Source organism: Urocitellus parryii, chromosome 3 (genome assembly GCF_045843805.1).
Source record: "Urocitellus parryii isolate mUroPar1 chromosome 3, mUroPar1.hap1, whole genome shotgun sequence".
NCBI classification, from domain to species: domain Eukaryota; kingdom Metazoa; phylum Chordata; class Mammalia; order Rodentia; family Sciuridae; genus Urocitellus; species Urocitellus parryii.
The window spans coordinates 162,881,297-162,904,963 of NC_135533.1; the positions used below are offsets into that span (position 1 = coordinate 162,881,297).

At 47.0% G+C, this 23,667-nt stretch overlaps 1 long non-coding RNA gene across 1 annotated transcript in view; it reads right to left on the reverse strand.

Annotated features, from left to right (window-relative positions):
- Positions 1–251: 251 nt before the first annotated feature.
- Positions 252–23,667, reverse strand: part of LOC144253666 (uncharacterized) — a 240,351-nt gene continuing 216,935 nt past the window's right edge. Inside the window, exon 4 of the long non-coding RNA XR_013343358.1 lies at positions 252–615. This is a non-coding gene — a long non-coding RNA (uncharacterized LOC144253666). The remainder of the gene's footprint in view (positions 616–23,667) is intronic.

A 23,667-nucleotide genomic window follows, 5' to 3' on the forward strand; every position in this document is an offset into this window, starting at 1 on the left:
TCCTATAATCTTCTACAACTCACTTAAGCTCTCTGAATTTAAATATCATTATTTGTATATGGGGGTGTTTAATATTTTTGTTTCATGTTTTGATTAAACAAAACATACACATGAACTGCTTAGCTCAGTCCATGGCACAGGACTCAATACGTGTTAGCTCTTCTAATTATCAAGCAATAGCATACGTGTGGCATCTGATAGTCAAATAGGTTTACACAAAAAGTTCTGACTTATATTCAATCCAACAAAACTTTTACTGGGTGTCGAGCATGTCGTGTGGCACGCTGCGCACAGGAAGATGAATGGTCCTGTCACAGAAGTCTCGAAGTATATCATGGAAATGAAAATCAGATCATTAAAAGCAGGTCATTAAAATATGGTGTCATGTGTGTATTAATGGAGTCACAGTCAAGGTGCTGCCTCAAGGACGTCCAATAGATTCTGAGTGTTAACTCTCTTCACTTGGTGGAGACTGACTTCTTCAGGGGCAGTGAAGAAGACTGAGGCCAAGTCCAGGCTCCTTGGACAAGAGAGCTGTGATGGATTAGTACTGTCTGCCAGCCCGAGATGTGAAGGGCCTCGAGGTCTAATATCATTTCTTCATCATCACTTTACCTAGGGGGAAAAAATGATGGCAGGTAAGACATCCAAGAGGAGCAGGCATCTGCATTCGAGAACATTCCATATTCTTTAGATGAGCTAAGGAGTGTTGAAAAGGTCAGGTGAGGCACAATAGCATTTTGAACAGTTTATTTGAGCCCATAGCAATTCATGAATTGGGCAGCTCCAGTCAAAAGGACTCAGAAGCCCCACCCAGGGGTGTCACAGAAGCAAAGCAAAGCAAGTGTTTGGTTACAGTTACCTCGTGGGTCTATCCTGTGGGAAAGGCGCTGGGCACCCGGCATTAAGTTTGTCTGCCGCTTCTGATTGGTTGAGCCCAAGTTCTATTTGTCCTTAATGGGGCTGTTTGTAAGAAATTTCAGTTTCTTATAATTCAAGTTTCACAAATGCTTGCAAATCAAGCAAAGCTGAGGTCTACACAGGCTTCTCTGCCCGGGGAATCTTCAGCCCTGGTCCGCATTTTCATTTTCTTTAATAAGGATAGTGTTAGGGTTTAGATATGAGGTGTCCCCCCTCCAAAGCTCATGTGTAAGACAATGCAAGGACGTTTAGAGGTGAAATGACTGGGTTATGAGAGCCTTAACCACTGATTTGGGTTAACTAGGCAGGGGGGAGAGGCTGGAGGAGGTGGGTCACTGAGTGTGAACCTTTGAGGTTTATATTTTGCTCCTGGAGAGTGGAGCTCTCTTGGCCCCCTCCTCCAGCTACACCCACCTCCTCCAGCCACCACCCAGTTAATCCCATCAGGGGTCCATTCACTGGTTAAGGCTCTCACCACCCAGTCCTGTCTCCTCTGGACCTTCCTGCACCGTCTCACACATGAGCTTCTGGGGATACCTCATATCCAACCATAACAGGGAGCCAAATAAATTTTTCCTCTTCTGAACTGGTTCTTGTCAGGTCTTTTGGTCACAGCAGTGAAGAAGCCAACTGGAACAGGGTATGTGAAAATAGTAAAATGGGTCTAAATCTGGGCTTTGCCCTTGTGTTTGGGGCAAGTGGCTCAGCATTTCTAAGCCTCGTTGCCCAAGGAGGTGAAATAGAGTTAAAAGTGCATTTTTGCTCTGTGGGTCAGATGTAAGAATACCGAGCAAGGTGCCCAACCCTCAGAAAGTGCTTAACAAATGATAGTGATTTTTGCTACAGTGATTATGGACTCTCTAACCTACCTCAGTGTGACAAAATGTCAAACTTCATCATCAGAACGACTTACTTTCTGCTCACTCAGATGAAAGACTCACGCCCATTTAAAGTGGCTGAATTTTTATCTCCTTAAAACCACAGGCCCTCGGGACGAGACGTGAAGAGGGGGAAGACATACTTGCCTTCTCCTGGCACGAAGGTAAGTGACACATGTGATCCTCATCCCCAAAGAGGCGCGTTTCAAGTACATCCTGTATTTTTAGCAGGTAACTTCAGTGAAAAGCAGGAGTTATGTCTACCTGGGCCCTGGAGATCCTCAGTCACACACTGCGGGTGCTTAGTTACTACAAAAATGAAAATAGACCAGGAGAGTGGCACACGCCTGTCATCCCCGTGGCTTGGGAGGCTGAGGCAGGAGGATTGCAAGTTCAAGGCCAGCCTCAGCAACTTAGTGAGGCCCTCAGCAACTTGATGGACCTTGTGTCCAAATAACAAATAAAAAGGGCTCAGAATGTGGCTCAGTAGTTAAGTGTCCCTAGGTGGAATTCTTGATTCCAAAAAAGAAAAAAAATATTAAAATGATTTCATTTGGGGAGTAAGATTGACAGAAATTCAAATATTTCATACTGACACATCCCTAATAAACTTTTCTCTGCGTGTCATTTTTTTTCTTAAACATCACAGATAATGGAACCAACTCACATATTTGGCACAGATATCAACCACTTAGGAAAAATTCATTTTATATACCCTGAAGATAAACCTCGTCTTTACCTAGTGGTTGTACCTAGACCCCTGCCTTAGGATGATCTCACTTGATATTTTTCAACTTTACCATGGTGTTGAAACAATATGCCTTCCACAGAGACTGTGCTTTGAGTTTTGAATTTGGATCTTGCCTGGGGTGACAATATGCTATACTTGGGGGACACTGAGCGCAGTTCCCAGGGAGCCACAGAATCACAAGGTGAAGGAAATCTCAGTCCCTGCTATGTCCTGTGCTGCCAGAGGTTTTGGATATTATGTTTTGAGTTTTCTGTGGTTTTGCATCCTGTCATGTGTGTGTACATGAGTTTTTTTACGTTTTTCAATTGCAGATGGACACAATACCTTTATCTATCTATCTATCTATCTATCTATCTATCTATCTATCTATTTATTTTTATGTGGTGCTGAGGATCGAACCCAGGGCCTCACACGTGCTAGGCAAGCGCTCTACCACTGAGCCCCAGCCCCAGCCCTGTACGTGAGATACAGGCTTTGTCTTAGATGATTTTGCCCAACGATAGGCTAATATAAGTATTCTGAGCCTATTATGATTGTTGAGTCTCAGCTATGATGTTCGTAGGTCAGATGTAGTAAATGTATTTTGACTTATCGCCTTTCCAATATATAATGGTTTACTGGGGTGGAACTCTGTAAATTGCAGCACCTCTATAATAAGTAGATTCTGAGACCTTGCCACATGCTTAATTCTGCTGAAAATTTGTGCTGCACTAAATCATCTCTGCTTGGCCACAATCTTTTCTTTTAAAATTTTTTATTTGTTCTTTTTTAGATACATATGACAGTAGAATGTATTTTGAACTTGGAAATATTTTACATACATGGAGTCTAACGTCCCATGCTTGTGGTTGGACATGATGTGGAGTTTCCCTGGTCGTGTGTTCACATAGGAACACGGGAAAGTTCTGTCCCATTCACTCCACTGTCTTTCCTATTCCCATCCCCCTCCCTTCCCTTCATTCCCCTTTGTCTCATCCAATGAACTTCTATTCTTCCCCACCCCATTATTGTGGGTTAGCATTTGCATGTCAGAGAGAACATGTTATCTTTGGTTTTGGGGGACAGGCTTATTTCACTTAGCATGATAGTCTCCAGGTCCATCCATTTATTAACAAATGCCATAATCTCATTCTTCTTTATGTCTGAGTAATATTCCACATTGTGTATATGTAACACATTTTCTTTATCTGTTCATCTGCTGAAGGGCGCCTAGGTTGGTTCCACATTTTAGCTATTGTGAACTGAGCTGCTATAAACATTGAAGTGGCTGCATCACTGTAGCATGCTGATTTTTAGTCCTTTGGGTATATGCTGATGAGTAGGATACTTGGGTCAAATGGTGGTTCCATTTCAAGTTTTCTGAGGCATCCCCCTGCTTTCCAGAGTAGTTGCTCTGATTTGCAGTTCCATCGGCAATGTATGAATGTACCTTTCCCCCACAACCTCATCAACAGTTATTGTTACTTGTATTGACCACAATCTTTTAACATAGATAGTCATACCTTCTAAAAGTTATAGATGTCAAAGCTGATACTTAGTTAATTTTAAGGATCTGAAGCCAACTGTTTCCAATTCCGAAGTTCATGCCCCTTTACTATGGTCTCCAAAAGTGTGCATATAATTATAATCTTTATGAAACACAAAAACATTTTAAACTTTGTCATTTTAGGAACTCAACATTGTATTGTTGTTTGGTTATCATTGTATCTGTTCAGTGAATTTAGACTTTAGCAGTGCAAATCTGAGTCGACTTGGAAATTATGAGTAGAAGCTTTTAGCAAAATGATGATACGTTGCCACTTAATCAATGATGACTAAAATGAATAATCAATTGAATAAAAACACTTTGTCCAGTAAATCTTACTACAAAAAAAAATCCACATTATCCTTCCCAGTAACTCTTGCTTTCAGAAGGTCTTAACCATCAAGAAATTTCACAACTGTTTCTGGAATTTAGCTCACCCTTATCTAAGCATGAGCCACTCTGTGTGTTTGCGTACATACCGTGGCCCAAATTATGACCAGCCCTGTAATGGCTTTTAGAAGTGTGGACCACTTCCTTTCTGGTTAAGTGGACAATAGGAACGAAGTTGGGAAATGAGTTGACCCATCTAAATGGATCTACTTCTTCCTGAGACGCCCTTAATTACCAAACTTCAAAATCCATTATCTACTCTAAAAGGAAATGAGGGGCCACCATAGTGAACAGCAGCAATTCTCCATAAATAAAGCCAACGGCTGTCTTGTCAAGATGGCGGCTCACAGAGCTGCAGTCTGCCAACCTGGAGGCCACAAACCTTCCCTAATTGAACACCGATGGGCAGAGTCTATGAGTGGATCAATAGATGTTCAAACACTTCATGCACCAAAAATAAATAGATAAATAGAAATCAGAGGGTCAGAGAGTCAGGAACGCAGTTGTGTGGTAGAGCACTGGTCGACCATGCACAGGCCCTGGGTTCCATCCCCAGCACCACACACACACACTCACACACACAGTCAGCCATGATCCTTACTGCACTGCTGACTCAAGGACAGGCCGGGATCCCTTTGTGCCTGTCCTCAATGTGAAAAGCAGTTTTGTTCTATTCTAAATATGTGCATGTGACTATAATAGATTTCTGGCGTGGCCTGGGGGTTTGCTATTCTAATTAGTCAGCCTTTACGTTCTTCGTAAACCATTTGTAGGTGATCAAGTGTTGCAGAGTTGGCCACAGGGAGACCCACTGGAAAAAAAAAAAAAAAACAGTTCCCCTTGGGTTCTGCTTCTAGTTAAGATGGAGTCAATGCACTCCACCCAATTTCTCTCACCAAGTACATCCCCAAACCTTGGACAACAGGCATGTGACTTGTACCTGAGTGACAGAGCTTGCAGAAGAAACCAGAACCCAAGGAAGTTAGAACCCCTGGATTTCCTGGGTTTGCCCTCTTGTGTCTCCTAGCCTAGGCTCAAAAGCAACATGAATCTTTTTTTTAGTTTTTGGTACTGGGGATTGAACCCAGGGCACTCAATCACTGAGCCCCATCCCCAGCCCTATTTTGTATTTTATTTAGAGACAGGGTCTCACTGAGTTGCTTAGGACCTCATTGAGATGGTGAGGCTGGCCTCCCACTTGCCATCCTCCTGCCTCAGCCTCCAGAGCTGCTAGGATTACAGGCATGAGCCCCTGTGCCCAGTGCTACCTGAATCCTTGAAGCAGCACGTGGGACACAGAGAGAAGAGCCCCAAGAGTACCCCTGCTTCTAGTCCCAGTTGTGTCTGAAAGACAGAGTGAGGATATGGGTCCTGGTTTTCTGTGTTTTCCCCTCTCCCACTGGAGTCCACAGGCCAGACTCCTGCCAGAAGCTGAGTCCTGACTGGTGGCCACCAAGGCAGAGTTTGGTCAGGCCTCTAAAGCCCCGAGGGCAGCTGGGAAAACCTGCTGGAACAGAACAGCTGGGCTCTGAAGACAGAGGGAAGGAGGAGGGTCCCTGGCCACTTCCCGGTGCCCCTCAGCAGACCCAGCGGTGGAGATGGGAAGGAAATCTGTGCTTCCTAGTACAGGCACCAGAAGGACAGTGGCCTCTGAGAGCCACAGAGTATCAAATAGAAGCAATCTATTTTATTTACCCATTATAACCCAAGTATTATCATTCCAATATGTGATCAATACAAAAAATTAGTAGAGGTATTATTATTATTATTATTATTATTATTATTATTATTATTGGTACTAAGTCCTCAGAATCCCTAGGTACTTGTGACTATTAAGCACATGAAATGAGGCTAGTCCAAATCAAAATGTGTTCTCAGGGTAAAGTCAACTAGAGATTTCAAAATAGATTTTTGGGGGGAGGGGTGCTAGGTACCAGGGATTAAACTTGGGGGCACTTAACCACTGAGCCCCATCCCCAGCCCTATTTTGTATTTTATTTAGAGTCAGGGTCTCACTGAGTGGCTTAGGGCCTCTCTAAGGTGCTGAGGCTGGCTTTGAACTCACGATCCTCCTGCCTCAGCCTCCCAAGTCACAGGGTCAAAATAGATTTCTTTTTTAATTTTAAATATATTTTTAAGTTATTGTTGGACCTTTCTTTACTTATTTCTTAGTGTGCGGTGCTGAGAAGCCATCCAGTGCCTCACACATGGGAGTCAAGCGCTCTGCCACTGAGCTCCACCCCAGCCCTCAAAATAGATTTTTAAATGTCAGTCTCACTCTGATCCCTTAACTTTCTTTAGTAAAATGACAAGGCACAGAAGCTGTGTCCTGCCTCCAGTGTTAGTCTGGGTGGGATAATGTGGCTCCAGGTGCTGTGACTTCACTGTACAGAAACTCCAATAAAGGGAGGGTCAGACAGGCTACAGTCCCCGGGGACAGTGTCGTGGAGTGTCGTGGAGGTCTTGGGGACTAATTAGAGCTGGATTGGGTGTGGACCAGGGACCAGCTTTCCCACTGGAGCAGGTGAGGAAATGGGGGAAGGGGCAGTGCCCAAGGTTTTCCAGAAGGGAATCTACCAAAGCCCCTAAAGGCTTGTGAGGCGGCTGGTGACTTCTGAGCCCGGAAGCTCCCGGGGGGCAGATGGCTGTTGTCTCCTGTCTCTGTCTTCAAACCTTCAGCCCAGGAGCCACTGGCTGACAGCATCTGCAGGCTGATAGGTGGCCAGCAGTGTTGCTCACCAGCCTCACACAAGGCTCCCCAGATAAGATCTGACTCTCCCAGGGCGGCTTACGGGCATTTTCTCACTAGGAAACTATGTCATTTTGGCTAGCTGGAGGGAAACCTGTTCTAGGTAACTGCCCTTTGTCCCCCTGTACCGAGTGTTAAAAATAATACCTCTGTCCCTGGGTTTGATCGCCAGTACCAAAATAAAAAATAATGACAATGATAATAATAAAAAAAAAAACCCTCAATACCTCTACCTCCTATTTCTTAAGGACTTAGGCTGTGCCTAGGAAGGTGCTGGGGCCTTGCTCTGATTAATGCTCATGGCAATCTTATTCTATAGATTTTATGAATAATTGCATTTTATGGCAAGGCAAGAGAAGCTCGGAGAAGTTAAGATACAGATGCCCGGTCACACAGCTAATAAGCGGTAGAGGCAAGATCAGAAGAGCCTGCTGCAGTTCCCACCCTTGCAGTCCTGCCTTGGCAGAGAAGCTGGGTCATTCCGGAGTCATTTTGGTCTGCAGTGCCATTCTAAATCTCTGTCCAGAAACTGGGTCAACTCTGTCTTCAGCCTGCTGGAGTTAAGTCCTTACATGGTTTTGCTACTTTGAGGGGGGGGGGTAGGGACAGGTACCAGGGATTGAACTTGGGAGGCACTCCACCACTGAGCCCCATCCCCAGCCCCATTTTGTATTTTATTTAGAGACAGGGTCTCACTGAGCTGCTTAGTCTCCCTTTTGCTGAGGCTGGCTTTGAACTCGCGATCCTCCTGCCTCAGCCTCCCAAGCTGCTGGGATTACAAGCGTGCACCACTGTACCTGGCTGGTTTTGCTACTTATTTGTGCACTTTGAGTGTGCACTTTGAGGGCAAAGATGTGACTTCATAAAGGTGAGCAAAGACAGCTCTGTCATGCTCTTTGGGCTGATGGAGCCTTGTTCTGGCACTAAGGAGGTGTCGCTGGCCCAGGGCAAAGATGTCCTAGGGTCCTGTCTCTGCCCCAGAGCTTAGAGACTTCTCCAGGAGGACTGTCTGCTCCCGTCCCTCCAGGGCTTTGGGGATCTAGAGAAGTCCCCTCTGCCCTAAGCTTTGTGCAGAACAAGGGCTAGAACAGCCCTCAGCCAACGTCGGCTCATCTGAATCAGTTTCCCTTCCCACCTGCCTCCCTCCCCGCACAGCTCTTGAATCACGTCCCCTGGGTCTGAAGTCCCGGGGCAGCTGGGAGGGGTGTGGGAAGGACACACAGCATCGACTTTATCTTCGGAGGGATAAAGAGTTGGGAACACATGGTGAGGCACAGCCTGATATCATTCTGAGCCAAGGAAATCAAAGTGTGGGAACAGACTCCAGAGGGTGAGGGTGTTCCAGGAAGGCCTAGCCTGTGAACTCCCTAACCTGGTGTTCTCCAAACCCGGGGCCGTGACCTGGAGGTCAGGAAATCATTTTGGTGAGTCATGACTAGAGGGTTTTTTTTTTTTTTTTAAACATAAAACTTAATCAAATAGAATGTAGTCTATCAAAGTATACCCTTGGCAGGGGGCAGTAAAATGTATTTCTTTCTGGCCTGGTGCAGTGGCACACATCTGTAATGCCAGTGGCTCAGGAGGCTGAGGCCGGAGGATCGTGAGTTGGAGGCCAGTGTCAACAACTTAGTGAGGCCCTAAACAACTCCATGAGACCCTGTCTCTAAGTAAAATGTAAAAAGAGGCTCAGGATGTGGCTTAGGGGTTGAGCAACCCTGGATTCAATCCCTGGTACCAAAAAAAAAAAAAAATATATATATATATATATATATATATATGGATCTGTGTGTCCTAGTATCCGATCAAGTGGTGGGATTTCACCTCAGTCCTGCCTTTCAGATCCCTCTGTCACATATCCTCACCTTTGAAGCCTGTCACACTGATCCGGGTCACCACCATCTCTTGCCTGACTGCCTAGGACAGTCTCCCAATTGGTCTCTGCAGTGTGGTTCCCTGCTGATCCTTTTCAAATTTCACTGCTTATAGTATTTCAATGTCCCCTCTGTCCTCTTACCATAAAACCAGTTTTGTTAGGGTGGCTTCGGGTCAGCACAGTCTCACTTCCCTGTCCTTGCCAACCTCATTTCATATCATGCGCTTGGTTTGGGACTTCTTTTAATGCCTCCGATCTATATTGTTTCTTTCTGCCCCAGGGCCTTGGCATATGCTGTTCCTTCTGCTGGCCTCCCTTTACAAACCAATCCCCTCATCCAAAGGACTCCTGTCCATTCATCTGATCTCCATTAATTTCATCAACTCCTAGTACAAGATTCCTTCTCCTCCTTGGAGACAGATCACTCATTCTGGGATCTCACCGCACTCTTAACCTTGGTTAGTAGCAGTATTTCACATATTTGACATTGTTCCTTGGTTCTGTTGAGCTCTCCCACCAGACCATGAGCTCCAGTGTAAGAAGAGCGCTTGCCTACCTTTTGCCCCAGGGCTGAGAACCGTGCCCAGGTCACGCACGAAGCAGGAAAGAGAACATTCAACTCATTTGACCTCTGAAGATAGAGTGGTGAGAGAAACCCCAGGTGCTCAGCCTTGGCCACCAGCCCCAAGTCAGAGGGAAGCCGCAGCAGGGGCAGACCTCCAAGGGATTAGAGTGGGGCTTAGCCCTGGGAAGAGCCTTCTGTGTGCCCCGGGGATGTCTCAGGGCTGTGGTATTTATGAGTCCCTTTGTATTTGGACACAAAAACCTCCCTCCATCTCCTTTGGACCCTGTCTCCTTGTTCAGGAGTTTACTCCAATCTGCACCTAACAAGCTCCAGAGGGCCTGGGCGAGGGCGGGTGTGTGGCTCGTGGCAGGAGGGACGGTGTGTGTCTCTGCAGGGTGGGTCTGCAGGGGGCTCTGCTAGCCTTGTCCCCATGTCCAGCTTTCTCCCTGGCTGTGAATTTCCTCAGGGATCCGAGGGTAAAAAGTTAGGGACATAAAAACAGACTTCATACTTGTCCATGAACAAAGAAAGCCATCTTTCCCAGCAAGCCTGGGGGACCAAGGTAAGGAAGACGTCAATGATAATCATCATCGTCCTAATGATCATCACAGTAACCACATGGCCTCCGAGGGGTCTCCCGGTGCCTGCGCGGCTTGATTTCCTACTCCAACCATCCTCCCAAGGGCTTCCTCCGACCAAGGAGAGAAGCAGACCTCTGAGGAGTGCAGCTCCTTCCCCAGACCACCCACGGAGGGAGCAACAGGTGGTAGAGGGATTGGAGACCGGCGGATCTTCCGGTCCTGCTGCTGCTCTTGACCACTGTTTTTATCTGCCCTGTTGGCCTTGAATCACTCCTTCCATAAATCTTTGATTCGTCGGCGGCGTTTATGGTGCTGCCTGCATCTGGGGATTCAAAGGAAGGTGACTGTCCGCGGCCCTTTCCTGGAGAGGTTTACCACCCAGTGGGAACAGGTCTTCCCCCGCTTCCTTGCTGACCTGGACTGTGCTGGGCCCTGTGCCAGCGGCATCTCGTTTACACCTGGGCGCTGTGATCCCCAGGTAAGGGCGAGGGCACCCATTTTACAGATGAGCACACTGAAGCCTAACTAAAGTCCTTTACCTAAGGGTGCCCCAGGGCTGGGTGGAGCCATGGGTAGGAGTGGGAGGAGATGAGAGCCAGTGGGTAGACACTCCTGGAACTTGCTGGTAACTATGAGAGTGGAAGGGGCTGCCTGGGAGGTGCTGAGTTCTCCACCACCTGCACGAGAAAGGAACCGGGTGAGATCCAGTGTACCCCGAGGAGCGGTGCCTACAGACATGGAGTGGGCTTGGTCGAGCACCAGCCCCTGGGCCTCCCCGCTGGACACTCTGGTTCAGTAGGTCAGGACAGGATCCCCAAACCTCTGCCCCTGTAACATGCTCCCCCGGTGACCCTGAAGGAAGGAGTCACCATGGAGTCACACAACCACAAGTGGGGTAGATGGCCTTTAAGGTCCTTCCCACCATTCACATTCTCCGAGCCAGCGTGTCCCTGAACGTAGTCCACAGAACACTCAGCCTGGAGGTGAAGGTCAATGCACTTGTTTCAAGAGTCACACAGTGAAGGGTTCTGGTTTTAGAAGCTCGAATCTTGCCAAAAAGATTCAAGGTACCATTGTATGGAAGCAGCCATCATGATCTGTAAATGAGTGGGCGAGGTAGCATTCCACTACAATGTTCTTTGCAAGGATAGGTGGTAAACCAGATTTGGATCACAGGCTATAATGTGCTGACCCCTGGCCTATAAAATCTGGTGTTATAAAAATAAGTTTCTGACCTGGCTGGTGGGACTGCAAATTGGTACAACCACTCTGGAAAGCAGTGTGGAGATTCCTCAGAACACTGGGAATGGAACCACTCCTGCGTTTACACCCAAAGGACTTAAAATCAGCATCCTACAGGGACACAGCCACATCAATGTTGATAGCAGCTCAATTCACAATGGCTAAACTGTGGAATCCACCTAGATGCCCTTCAACAGATGAATGGAGAAAGAAAATGTGATACATACACAAAATGGAATATTGCTCAGCCATAAAGAAGAATGAAATGATGGCATTTGCTGGTAAATGGATGGAGCTGGAGACTCTCATGCTACATGAAATGAGTCATTCCCAGGAAAACCAAAGGCTGAATGTTCTGTCTGATATGTGGATGAATAAGCAGGGGATGGGGATGGGGGTGGGGGATAGAAGGTCACTGGATGAGACAAAGGGGAATGAAGGGAAGGCAGGGGGATGGGAACGGGAAAGACAGTGGAGTGAATGGGACAGAACTTTCCCGTGTTCATATGTGAACACACGACCAGGGACACTCCACATCATGTCCAACCACAAGAATGGGATCGTAATTAGAATATGATCCGTGTGTGTGTGTGTGTGTGTGTGTGTGTGTGTATAATGTATGTATACGATGCTAAAATACACTCCACTATGTATAACTAAAAACTTTAAAAAAATCTAAGTTCATGAAAAGCCATAATGTCTAGGCCTTCAAGAATAACCACAGTAGCATCTTCGAAGCTCCCAGAAGGTCTGAGAATTAAAAAGACTTGTTTAATTTTGGTTTACCCAGAATTTCTCAAACCTGATTCCCCACAGGGTTCTCTCATTAGGTGATACTGACATTCTCTGGCACTCCCTGGGCACACTAAGGCGTGTCTCCTCATTAGACCACCTGCCTATTGGCACAGACTGTCTTCTGAGAGGTTAGGAGGGAGATTTCCCAGCAAGACCTGCCCCCCCCCAGGTGGCTGGTGCCAAACTGAACCCCTTAGTGGTGGCGTCCTGGGTTTAGGGTGCTGGGCCCAGATGAAAATGAGAATATTCCCAGTGCAAATCATTTGTCAGGATCCTTCCTCCAAAGTGGTTTTGGGTTTTGTCTTGTCTGCTTGCGTTTGTTCTAGTCAGTTGGTTAGAATTTGGATACCCAGGAGGCAACCCAGGGGCTCTTTCTTAACCACGGGGCCACCTCCTCAGCTTTTTATTTATTTATTTATTTTTTTGAGGCAGGGCCTCACTAAGTTGCTGAGGCTGACCTTCAATTTACAATCCTCCTGCCTCGGCCTCCCGAGCCACCGCAGCCGGCTAGGAATTCCCAGGTGCCAATCTGCCCAGGAGGGAGAATTAGCTTGGTGACAGGAGGCCAGTGATGTTGGCCTAGAGGTGTCAGTTTCACTCTCTGGAAGTGGCAATGGTGGCAGGATGAGCTGCTCCCCTCTCCATTCAGTCCCCTGGGTCAGAAGCTTGGAGAGTCGGAACCCCAGGAACGCCCACCCCCCAAGGAGAATGTGCCCAGGGAGGGAACTGGAGGGAGGGGCAGATTGCTCCTTTTCATAAACCAGCCTGCTCCTGTTGTTCCAGCCGCTTTCAAGAATGGGCTTCCGGGGGTCTGGACAGTGTCACCTAAGGACAGTGGGAGTCCTGGTATTTGGCTGGGGGAGGGACACGCTAGAGGGGCCTGTGTGGCAGCACGTGGGGAAGTTAAAAGCTCCTACTAGAACCTCCTCTCCAAAGGACAGTCGGGACTGGGACGCATCAGGAGATGTCACCCGGGTCTGACGTGGCCCCTGGAAGCTGAGTGACTCTGCTCCCTGGTGACTAGGAAACGCGGAGTCCTTGTCTTTTATTTTTATCATGGTGACTTGGGCCATCAGTTGAGACGTCCACGCATCGTGAGGTTGGTTCTGGGAAGACGACACCCAGGGTTATTCCTAAGCCCTGGAAACCATGTTTGAAATGAAAAGCATCGGAGTGACCGGCTGGGATATTTAAACCGGCCCTCAGGGCCAGGAGGTCTGGGAGGGACAGTCACTGAGCTCTGGGTCCTGAGGGACGGGTCCCCCTCTTGGCCTCTAATTCTCTGCCCTTTCTGAGATTTCTGCTCCTCGCTTCTCTCTTCAGATACACAACTCAGGTACTTTGACTATTTTACTGCAAGAGACCGTCCTGGGGTTTGAAATGACAGCGGAGAGCCCACCATCCTGATCAAACTTTCCGTTCACCTTGGATCTTCATGGAAGGTGCAACTGCTGAGAATGATGGGCTCGGCATTCTCAAATATCAGGAATTAAATCATTTTTTTATAAAAAACAAACAAACAAACATGAGCTGGCAGGGCCCTGTGGCGCACGATTCTAATCCCAGACACTCAGGAGGCTGAGGCAGGAGGATGGCAAGTTCAAAGCCAGCCTCCACAACCTAGTGAGGCCCTAAGCAACTCAGGGAGACCCTGTCTCTAAATAAAATATATAAAAAGGGCTGGGGATGGGGCTCAGTGGTTAAGTGCCCCTGGGGTCAATCCCCAGTACCAAAAAAAAAAAAAAAAAAAAAAAAAGAGCTGTGTCTGCTCTCTCCAGTTGTCAACCATTAATAAAATAACAAAATCAACATTATAGTGGGGGAGACTGATTGACTTATGTAGCTTAAGACTTCAGTCTGTTCAATTATAGCATGAGATACGTCATGTCGTGGATATAGTAAAAAGTCCTAACTGACTTGACTGTTGTACAAAATTCCTTTTTTGGTTTCTAAAAATCTGTTTTCTGCAGTTTCTATAAAGTGATGAAGAGAATGAAAAGACATGAGTTGGACCCGATGACCCTGCAGTTCTGTCACTTAGTAGCTGGTGGCTTGTGGGCCCATCCCTTCTTCACCTCTCTGTGCCTTGGTTTTCTTACCAGTTCATTGAGGAGACATTCCTTATCTCTCTGGCTTGTGAAAAATAAAGGAAATGATAAATGTGAAGTGCCTGGAATACAGAAGGCACTCGATAATGATAAATGCTGCTGGGCACGGTAGCACGCACCTGGAATCCCAGTGACTTGGGAGGCTGAGGCAGGAGGATTGCAAGTTGAAGGTCAGCCTCAGCAACTTATGGAGGCCTTAGGGAACTTACCAAGATCCCATCACAAAATAAAAAAATACAAAGGGCTGGGGATGTGGCTCAGTAGTTGCAGGCCCCCAGGGTTCAATGCCCAGTAACAAAAAACAAAAACACAGACAAATTTTTTAAAAAACTGCTGAGAGCCTCAAAAATAATCATAATGATAGCAGTTATTTTTGTTAGAAAAAAAGAGTGAAATTATATTAACGTTCTAGTAAAATCTATGCCTATGAAGAGTGGGAGCTGACCTTTATTATACCGGATCACAAGTATGAAGCAGAACTGACTGTCTTTTCAATGTGTCACCTGGAACCTCAGCTCATTCAAACTGGGAAGGACGGAACCGAAGCCCGCCCGGTGCTCACCAGACTCACGAGAAGCCAGATTCGATGGCAGAGAAATGATTTTTTCAAGGAATTCTTGTAAACACAGGGTTAACAGCCCCCGGGAGCATAGTCAATCTGGTTCACGTTATCGTTTCTGGGTTTCTGCAAACCAGTGATTCCGACCGGCCTGCCCTTTTAGCCTGGGAAATCCCAGGAGCGGAAACTGGGGGTGGGGAGGGAGGGAGGCCCTTTGTGATTTTTCTCCAAATGAATCACCAATGATGAGAGCGATCTCCAGGCTGGATCCATTCAACTGCGTTACCTCGAACAGTGAGAGCGCGGGCCCTTCCCTTTTCCTGTCTTTGTCCTGGGGCTGGGCTCCCTCCCTTCACCACACCCCTAGCCTCTCACACAAAGACTCGCAGGGCCTCCCTGGGGAGCTGCAGCCCTCCCCCTCCACCCGCCCTCTGGTCCCCCAAGTGTTGGCTGGCCAGGTTCAGCTACCTCCAAACTAGCCCAGGTGACAGCTCTCGTGACCCAATCACTGCACCTCCAGAATGTCCCTGCATTAACAGGAGCCTCTGGGGACACCTGGGATCCAAGCCATCAAAGGAACGTTCTGTACAGTTAGGAAATACTTGGGGCCAGGGTGAAACTGGTCTTCATGGGCAAGAGGCCCTGAGAGTATGGGTTCACTGTATGAAAGGCCCAGAAAACTCTCTGTAGAGCCCTCAGTGGGCAGACCTGCTGCAGAGAGGGGGCCGCAGATGCAACCAGTTATTACATAAGGACATGGCACCCAGGCTCTCCAGCTGGGGACGTGTTGGGAGCAAGGGGAGCTGGGATATTCCTTCCCAGCCCCCAGCATTCCGCTGTCCCAGGGAGTCAACCCCTCAGTGCTTCGAGGAAGTGAGGCCAGTTCTTAGAAACTCCGTCCCTTCTGACTCCCTACCAGCCCACTATCTCTGAGCACCTGCTCTGAGAGCCACAGAGCTGGCTGGGCGGGGCCCTGGGCCCTGGGCTCTGCCTGCACCACACACGCACACCTGCCTCTTCCAAAGCTGGCCTGGCCCCCCAAAACCCCAATGGAGGGAACACACCCCACTTTCTCAGTAAGCGGGCTACTTGGCTCTTACTCGTCTCCTTGAGGCTCATCCTCGTGGAGACACTCTGGGAAACGATGGTGTGGACGACAGGTTACCCAGGTAGACGGGTTCCCTGCCTGCCGCGTACTCAGTACCCCACACCTACCCCAGCAGAGCATGTGGGACCCCAGAAGTCACTGCCTTATGGGATGCTGTGGGGACAGATCTCCCAGAGGCTGAGGTGATGGACCCAGGGAACAGAGGGGGGCAGAAAGAGGAGGAAAGTAGCTGATGGAGGTTACCCCTGCAGGTTCAGAGTTGAGATGCAGAACATGCATAGGAGCTTAGGAGCAGCTGGAAAAGTGTTCCTTACACGAGGGAACAGAGACTGCCAAGCTGAGGGAAAGAAAGAAAGAAATGCATTTTATGAGCCCCTGTCTTTTAAAACTGTACAGCTGTCAGTTTTCTCCACGATGCTGGAGCGTGTACCGTGATCAATGGTCTGGCTTGGATGCTGCGGACAATCGAACTGCATAAGCAACATGCACATGCACACAGGCACACACACACAGGCTAATACCGTCCGCCTTCGATATCGGTGGCTTCTGCATCCACACCTTTCAACCTACCAGATAGGAAATATTCCAAAACAGAAAATTGCATCTGCACTGATCGTATGTAGTCTTTTCTTCTTCTTATCATTCCCTAGGCATTACAGAATAACGGCTATGACCAGAGCATTTCTATGGTATTAGGTATTATAAGTCATCTAGAGACCATCTAAAGGACATGGAGTTGTATACAGGTTATGTGTGTATACTAAGCCATCGCCTCTCAGGGCCTTGAGCATCTGCAGAGTTTCATGTCCACGGGGGTCCTGCGGGTTCTGGAGGGGGGGATGGGACCGTGCAGGCATCCAGAGATAAGCATTCAAAGGGAGTGTGTGCTTCAGATCAAAATAGCAACGCTGATAAGAGTTACTGAGAGTTCAGAGGGAAACTTCAGTAGAACCCTCAGTCTGGGAAAGGCATCCCGGACATGAAATACTTTAGGCTGGAGAAAAAGGTCAGCACAGCTTCTAATCCAAGTTTTGTTTATTTCTTTCTTGTTTCTTTTTTTAAAAAAAAAAAATTTTTATCTAGGGCCTTACTATGTTGTTGAGGCCGACCTCAAACTTGCCATCCTCCTGCCTCAGCCTCCTGAGTGGCTGGGATTACAAGAGTGATCCCATCACGCCTGATCTAGTCCAAGTTCTTAACTCACTGTCCTAGATGGGTGTAAGGGATCTGTGAACTCCTGATATTACAAAAATAACTTCTTTTTTTTAATTTTTTTTTTTAGTTGTAGGTGGACACCATACCTTTATTTTATTTATTTATTTTTATGTGGTGCTGAGGATCGAACCCAGTGCCTCACCCATGCTGGGCAAGTGCTCCACCACTGAGCTATACCACTGAGCTATACCCCCGGCCTCCCCATAAAACTTCTTTATGAATTGTTATGGACATTTTTCTGGAGAGAATATTTCTCGTTTTTAATCACATCTTCCAAAGAGAGACTCAAAATTGCTTAAGAACTCCTGCAAATCGATTCTGATTTGTGTTTTCATTATCCCAACCATCGATTTAGTGGTTTGTTTAAAAATCTCATGTTATTTTCATTTCAAGGAGAATCCAAGTTCTAAGAACTCCCAGGGAAACAGAACTCCTTGGAGGGATCCAATGGACTTTCCCGAGGTCGCCCTGAAGCCAGGCCTCCCCCCAGGGAGGGCAGACCCAGGCCCACCTGCCTGCTCCACAGGGACAGCACTCTGCTCGGCCAGGGTCCCCAGGGAGGGACTCAGGACACGGCTCTGGCTCCAAGTCTCACCTCCCTGATGGGGTTTGATGTTCCTAAGTCTGGGAAACACGGCACAGGATTTCGCCTGGTCACTGACCGTGACTCGAATGCTCATTTTCTCCTATAGAAACCTGATGTTGATCCCCATCCTCCTGGATTCAGCAGAGCTGGTCCTGGGAGCACGTGCAGAGTGAGCATGCTTTGCACACCTTCAGCCATTGGTGTTTTTAGCATAATCTTCTGTGGCAGTAGCAAAGCACAACCCTAGGTTCCAAAACAGGACTGCTATTTAAAAATCAATATTTATATGGACCTTCCTGCAAATTGTCTTTTCTCTTATCTCCTACTACTTAGTGTCCCAACCCAGGATTTTTTTTTTCTTTTCTTTTTAACTGGGGATTGAACTCAGGGGTGTTTTACCACTGAGATACAGCTTCAATCCTTGTTTGTTTTTTTTTTTTTTTTTTTTTTGGTACCAGGAAATGAACTCAGGGGCACTTGACTACTGAGCCCCATCCCCAGTCCTATTTTGTATCTTATTTAGAGATAGGGGCTCACTGAGTTGCTTACTCAGCTCAGTTGCTTACTCACGATCCTCCTGCCTCAGCCTCCTGAGCAGCTGGGATCATAGGTGTGCCCTATAGCGCCCAGCCTAGTGCCAGTTTCAATAAACCTCTTTCACATGTTGTATAGCAAAGACTTTTCCATGACCTGGCAAGTGGCCTGGGTTATTTATACCAAAGTCTATTTAAAAATCTTGTACAATGCTGAAATATTTAAGGGTAAAATTATACAATATGTGGCATTTGCATTCAAATAATCTGGGTAGGAGCTGGTCATGGTGACACACACCCTATAATTCCAGTGACTCAAGGGGCAGAGGCAGGAGGATGCAAGCTCGTAAATTCAAGAGCAGCCTCAGCAACATAGAAGAACCTGTTTCAAAATGAAAAAAAAAAAAAAAATCCTGCATCTCAGGAGGCTGAGGCAGGAGGATCCTGAGTTCAAGCCAGCCTCAGCAATTTAGCAAGGCCCTAAGGAACTCAGTGAGACCCTGTCTCTAAATAAAACATAAAAAAAGGGCTGGGGATGGGGCTCAGTGGTTAAGCACCCCTGGGTTCAATCCCTGATACCAAAAAAAGGAAAAAGAAAAAAAGAGAGAAAGAAACAGGCCCTAGTTGTTTCTTTGAAACATTCGTTTGTTAAATTCTATGGTTAAAAGTTTTTTGGCTAATGACGTCTGCCACACTCTCTAAGTATCATTATGGTGGTGAATTATATTTTAGTAAAGTCAGTTCAGTGGCATTCACTCTCCATGGTCAGTTTTGCTCTGGGGCTGTTTTGACAACATGAATTTTTTCCAGCACCCTCAATATATTAGGAATAATCTGAATGTCCCTAAATTTCATGTTTGCGCCCAACTCTGTCCTTGAGCAACACTCACCTCCCACTGAACTGAATGTCCTCTGAACACACAAAACAGTACGCCTCCAAAATCCATCGTCCCCCTCAGTTTACCACGTGGTCATGAGCCATGCCCATGAGTAGCAGGTGCTGTCCCTGCCTCTGGGATTTCAGATCATCCCTTCTGTCCCTTCTGGATGGCTCACAGGCTGCAGCCCACCCAACACCCACTTCCACAAGCAAATACCAGGTCATGTGCAAGGCCAAGTGCATTATTTCTGAACCATTTCATGGGGGTTAAATTATGCTACCATTTTATTCGATTCCTGTCTTTTTTTCTTGTCCTAATGTACCACTGATAGATTTTTCAGCGTCGAGAAACCAGAGCTTCTGAGTCTCAGCACTACTGGCATTTTGGGCTGCACAGGGTAGAGCTGGCCTGTGATTTGTGGGTTATTTAGCAACAACCCTGAACTTGGCCTCTACCCACTGCAGATTCCAGTGGTAGCACCACATCCCCGCCCCCTTGTAGACATGCTTTTAGGCCTTGCCAAATGTCCCCTAGGGAGAGGGACAAAATGATACATGATTTTTCAGAGTGGTCAAATGCCACTGCCCAGAAGCTCTGGCATGTTTATGACCCTGCCCTGGTGACTTTTAGGAATGCATATGTCCCATGGTAGCAGAACTCCCTGCTCTGGTCTGATGAGGGTCTCCACGTGAGTCCTGGTACTCATATTATTGACAGTGGCAATGGTAGGCCACTCACTTGACAATGAGCTCAAAATGTCTATCCCTGAATTCAGAGAACCATTGCTCTCGGATGAGATCTTTACTTTCAGAGTATGCAGATCTGGAACCACACAGGATCTGATAACAAAAATAATATTAGCAACAAGAGCTACTCTTGGGCCCTGCCGCAGAACCAAGCACCCTGCTGCAAGCATTACATTTGCTGTTTGCATCTTTACCTTCATGAGAGCCCATTCTAGAAGCCTGTCTGTCTGTCACCACCCCCTAACCTTAATAGGAGAAAACTGTCAGGGGGAACACCGAGTCTCCAGAGTGCAATAATCTGCCTGAGATCAGCTTCTAGCAAGAGAAGGACAGACAGCAGGCCAAGACCTCTGGTTCTGCAGTCTATCTTCTCCTGTCCCTGTAGCCTCGTCATTTCTGAGTTCCAGCAGCTACCTCCTGGGCATCCCCTTCCTTTCCCAAAGCAGCGACTGGAACGGGTGTAGCGCAGCAAAGAGCTGAGAAACCAAACTGCTCACCCAAGGGAGATGAGCTCAGCCAAAATGATCTCGAGTGGTCACAGTGCGACATTGTGTGCTAACATTAAAAATAAGGTTGTAGAAGATAATTAATCATATGGAAATATATTCATGCTTTGTTTATCCAGCAGCTTGTGTACCTGTTATGGTTGGGATGTGAGGTGCCCCCAACAGCTCATGTGTGAGACAGTGCAGGAAGGTCCAGAGGAGACATGACTGGGTTGTGAGAGCCTTAACCCAACCAGTGAATGAGTCCCTGATGGGATTAACTGGGTGGTGGCTGGAGGAGGGGAATGTGGCTGGAGGAGGTGGGTGTGGCTGGAGGAGGTGGGTGTGGCTGGAGGAGGGGACATTGGGGGCGTGGCTTCCTCTGAAATCATGAGCCCCCAAATAAACTTTTCCTCCTCTACAATTGTTCTAGTCAAGGTCTTTTAGTTACAGCAGCAAGAAAGCTGATTAAAACACACACACACACACACACACACACACACACACACAAATACAAGGTGTTATCTCAATTCAGGAAACACCATTATTTCTGCATGGGTCTAACTAATGATGCTTGACCTCTTTTGTTTTTGTTTAGGTACCTGGGATTGAATGCAGTAGTGCTCAACTACTGAGCTACATGCCCAGCCCTCTTTAAATTTTTTTATTTTAAGACATGGTTCACTAATTGCCTAGGGCCTTGCTAAGTTGCTGAGGCTGGCTTTGAACCCGCAATTCTCCTGCTTCAGCCTTACATCTACCTACATATACACACACACACACACACACACACACACACATACATATATATGTTAATATATATATAAATATATTTTATATATGGTATATATGAAATATATATGAAATAAACTTAGTTTTAGAGAAGGAACTGAAGCCTGAGAGCTGACAAGCGATAATGTAAAGGGAACTAGATATTTAATGAGTTCAAGTTGGATTAAATTCTAAAAAAGAGAAAGAACTTGCAGATGTGATTACAAAACCACTGTCAGTAATCTCAGAGAAATCGGAGACTGGGAGCGAGGCCAGAGAATCAGAGACAGGAATATGTTATTCCAGTGTTCAAATATGAGAAAAATGTGGATTCTAAAAACTCCAAGGCAATGGGTTATTACACACAAATTTTATGAACATTTAGGAAAAAGAGCTCAGCCAGAGAAGGCAAGGATCCTGCAGAGGTTCAAGTCATGCTGACCTATTTCCTCTTTCAATAGTTTTATTTTTGATGGATCAATAAAATATTCCAGACATCGTGCCCTTCAATTCCAGCATTTGATAAACAGATGTATGCTTCTCTTTGCGGAGAGCATGGGCTAGATGATAATTTGATGAGTTGCAGTCATAGCTAACTGAATTATTAATAATTACTACCAATGACTGCAAACTGCCTGAGCCAGGCTCTGTGCTGTGCCTGCAGCATACACAACTTTGTCAGATGGCTGCCATTGTTATTCTCACTTCTCACTTATAAAGATGGAGAAACTGAGGCTTAGAAAGGTGAACTTTTTGTTTGTTTGTTTGTTTGGTTTTTTTTGAACCAGGAATTGAGCCCAGGGGTGCTTAACCATTGAGCCACATCCCTTGCCCTTTCTTAAATATTTTATTTAGAGACAGGGTCCCGCTGAGTTGCTCAGGGCCTTGCTAAGTTGCTGAGGGTGGCTTTGAACTTGCGATCTTTCTGCTTCAGCTGTTCTTGAAGACACCTACGGTTGAACCAGAGAGCTGGAATGGGTACTTTCAACTACACCTTCCTAATGTATGAACAGGGACTGGCAGGAGGACTTGGGGTGCAGGTCCTGGGTCCAACGCTCATCAGGCTGACGCTGGGGAGTTTGGCCCTCCGTGTCCAGTTTCTTTCTTTCTTTTGCTTAGAGGAGTAGAGGCCTCTCCACGGCAGGGGCTGGATCCCGGGAGTCAGGGGAGGCCATCTTCTCTCTCCAAAAATATAGTCCCTCAGGTCACCATGAGGTTCATCCCTTTCAGAACTTTCCATGGACATTTTGCCTGAATAAGAAAGAAGCATTTGGCCCAGTTATTTCACTAGTTCAGCTGCAAATAAATCTTTGGGGAGAGGGAAAAAAAAAAAAGTCTCCTGGCTTTAAAAAATAAAGGATTTATCTTTTTAAAAACTTTCTCCCAAAGTACTTTGTTATACAAGTTGGGGGGGGTGGGTGGGAAGGAAGGAGAACTAGAGAAAAGAGGAGGGGATAATAAAGGAGGGGAGGAGAATGAAGGGCAGAAAGAGAGGAGGAGGGTCACAAAGAAGGAGAAAAAGAAGCTTCCTGTTTGTGTGGTGCGCTCCAATTCCTTTCCAAGGCAGTGGGGCAAACTCAAGTGGTTACAGTTCCCCCAGCTGTTTGGTCTGGGATGCAGGGTAAACAAGGCCGCCAGCCCCTCATCTGGCCCCCAGGAGGCTGGGGCCTCCGCAGCCCTGGAGCTGGCTGGGCCTCTGCCTGCTGAGTCAGCAGGAGCAGCCACAGGAATCTCACTGTTTCCCTTTGGAATCCTTCTGAGTGCCAGCAGCAGAGCATGCAGGTGAAGGGTGAAGGCCTGCAACAATCAAGGTCAGCTGCCATTTGGAAACTGGGACACAGTTCTCAGATCCTTCCTGACTCCGCCCGCGCTCCCAGTTGATGGCAAGAGGAGGCTGCGTGGGTTTCAGGACGCATGCGCAGTGAGGGTTTGGCCAGGCCAAAGACCTAGGACTGTTGTTCTGCTGGGCTTGACTCTGTTTTCTCCTCCTTTGGTACTGTATCCAGCTGAATTGCAGCAAGGCATCCCAGCGGATCGGGAGGCTGAGGCAGGAGGATCGCAGGTTCAAAGCCAGGGAGACCCAGTCTCTAAATAAAATAGAAAATAGGGCTGGGAATGTGACTCAGTGGTCTAGTGCCCCTGAGTTGATTCCTGGTAATCACCCCCCACCATAAAAAAAAAAAAAAAAAAAAAAAGAACACAAGTGTGATATGACAGTTAACATCAGTTACCTTCCTATGGAAGGACTGCAAGTGATGTTTTGATTTTATGTTCTTCTCCATCACTTCTTCTGTTCCCCTATTGATTGTGGCTAGTGTGTATACAAAGGACGTCCTGATTGCCGGGTGCAAGCCAAGCATTTCACAAGAACCGTCTCACTGGGTCCTTGCATAGACCTGCCTGTG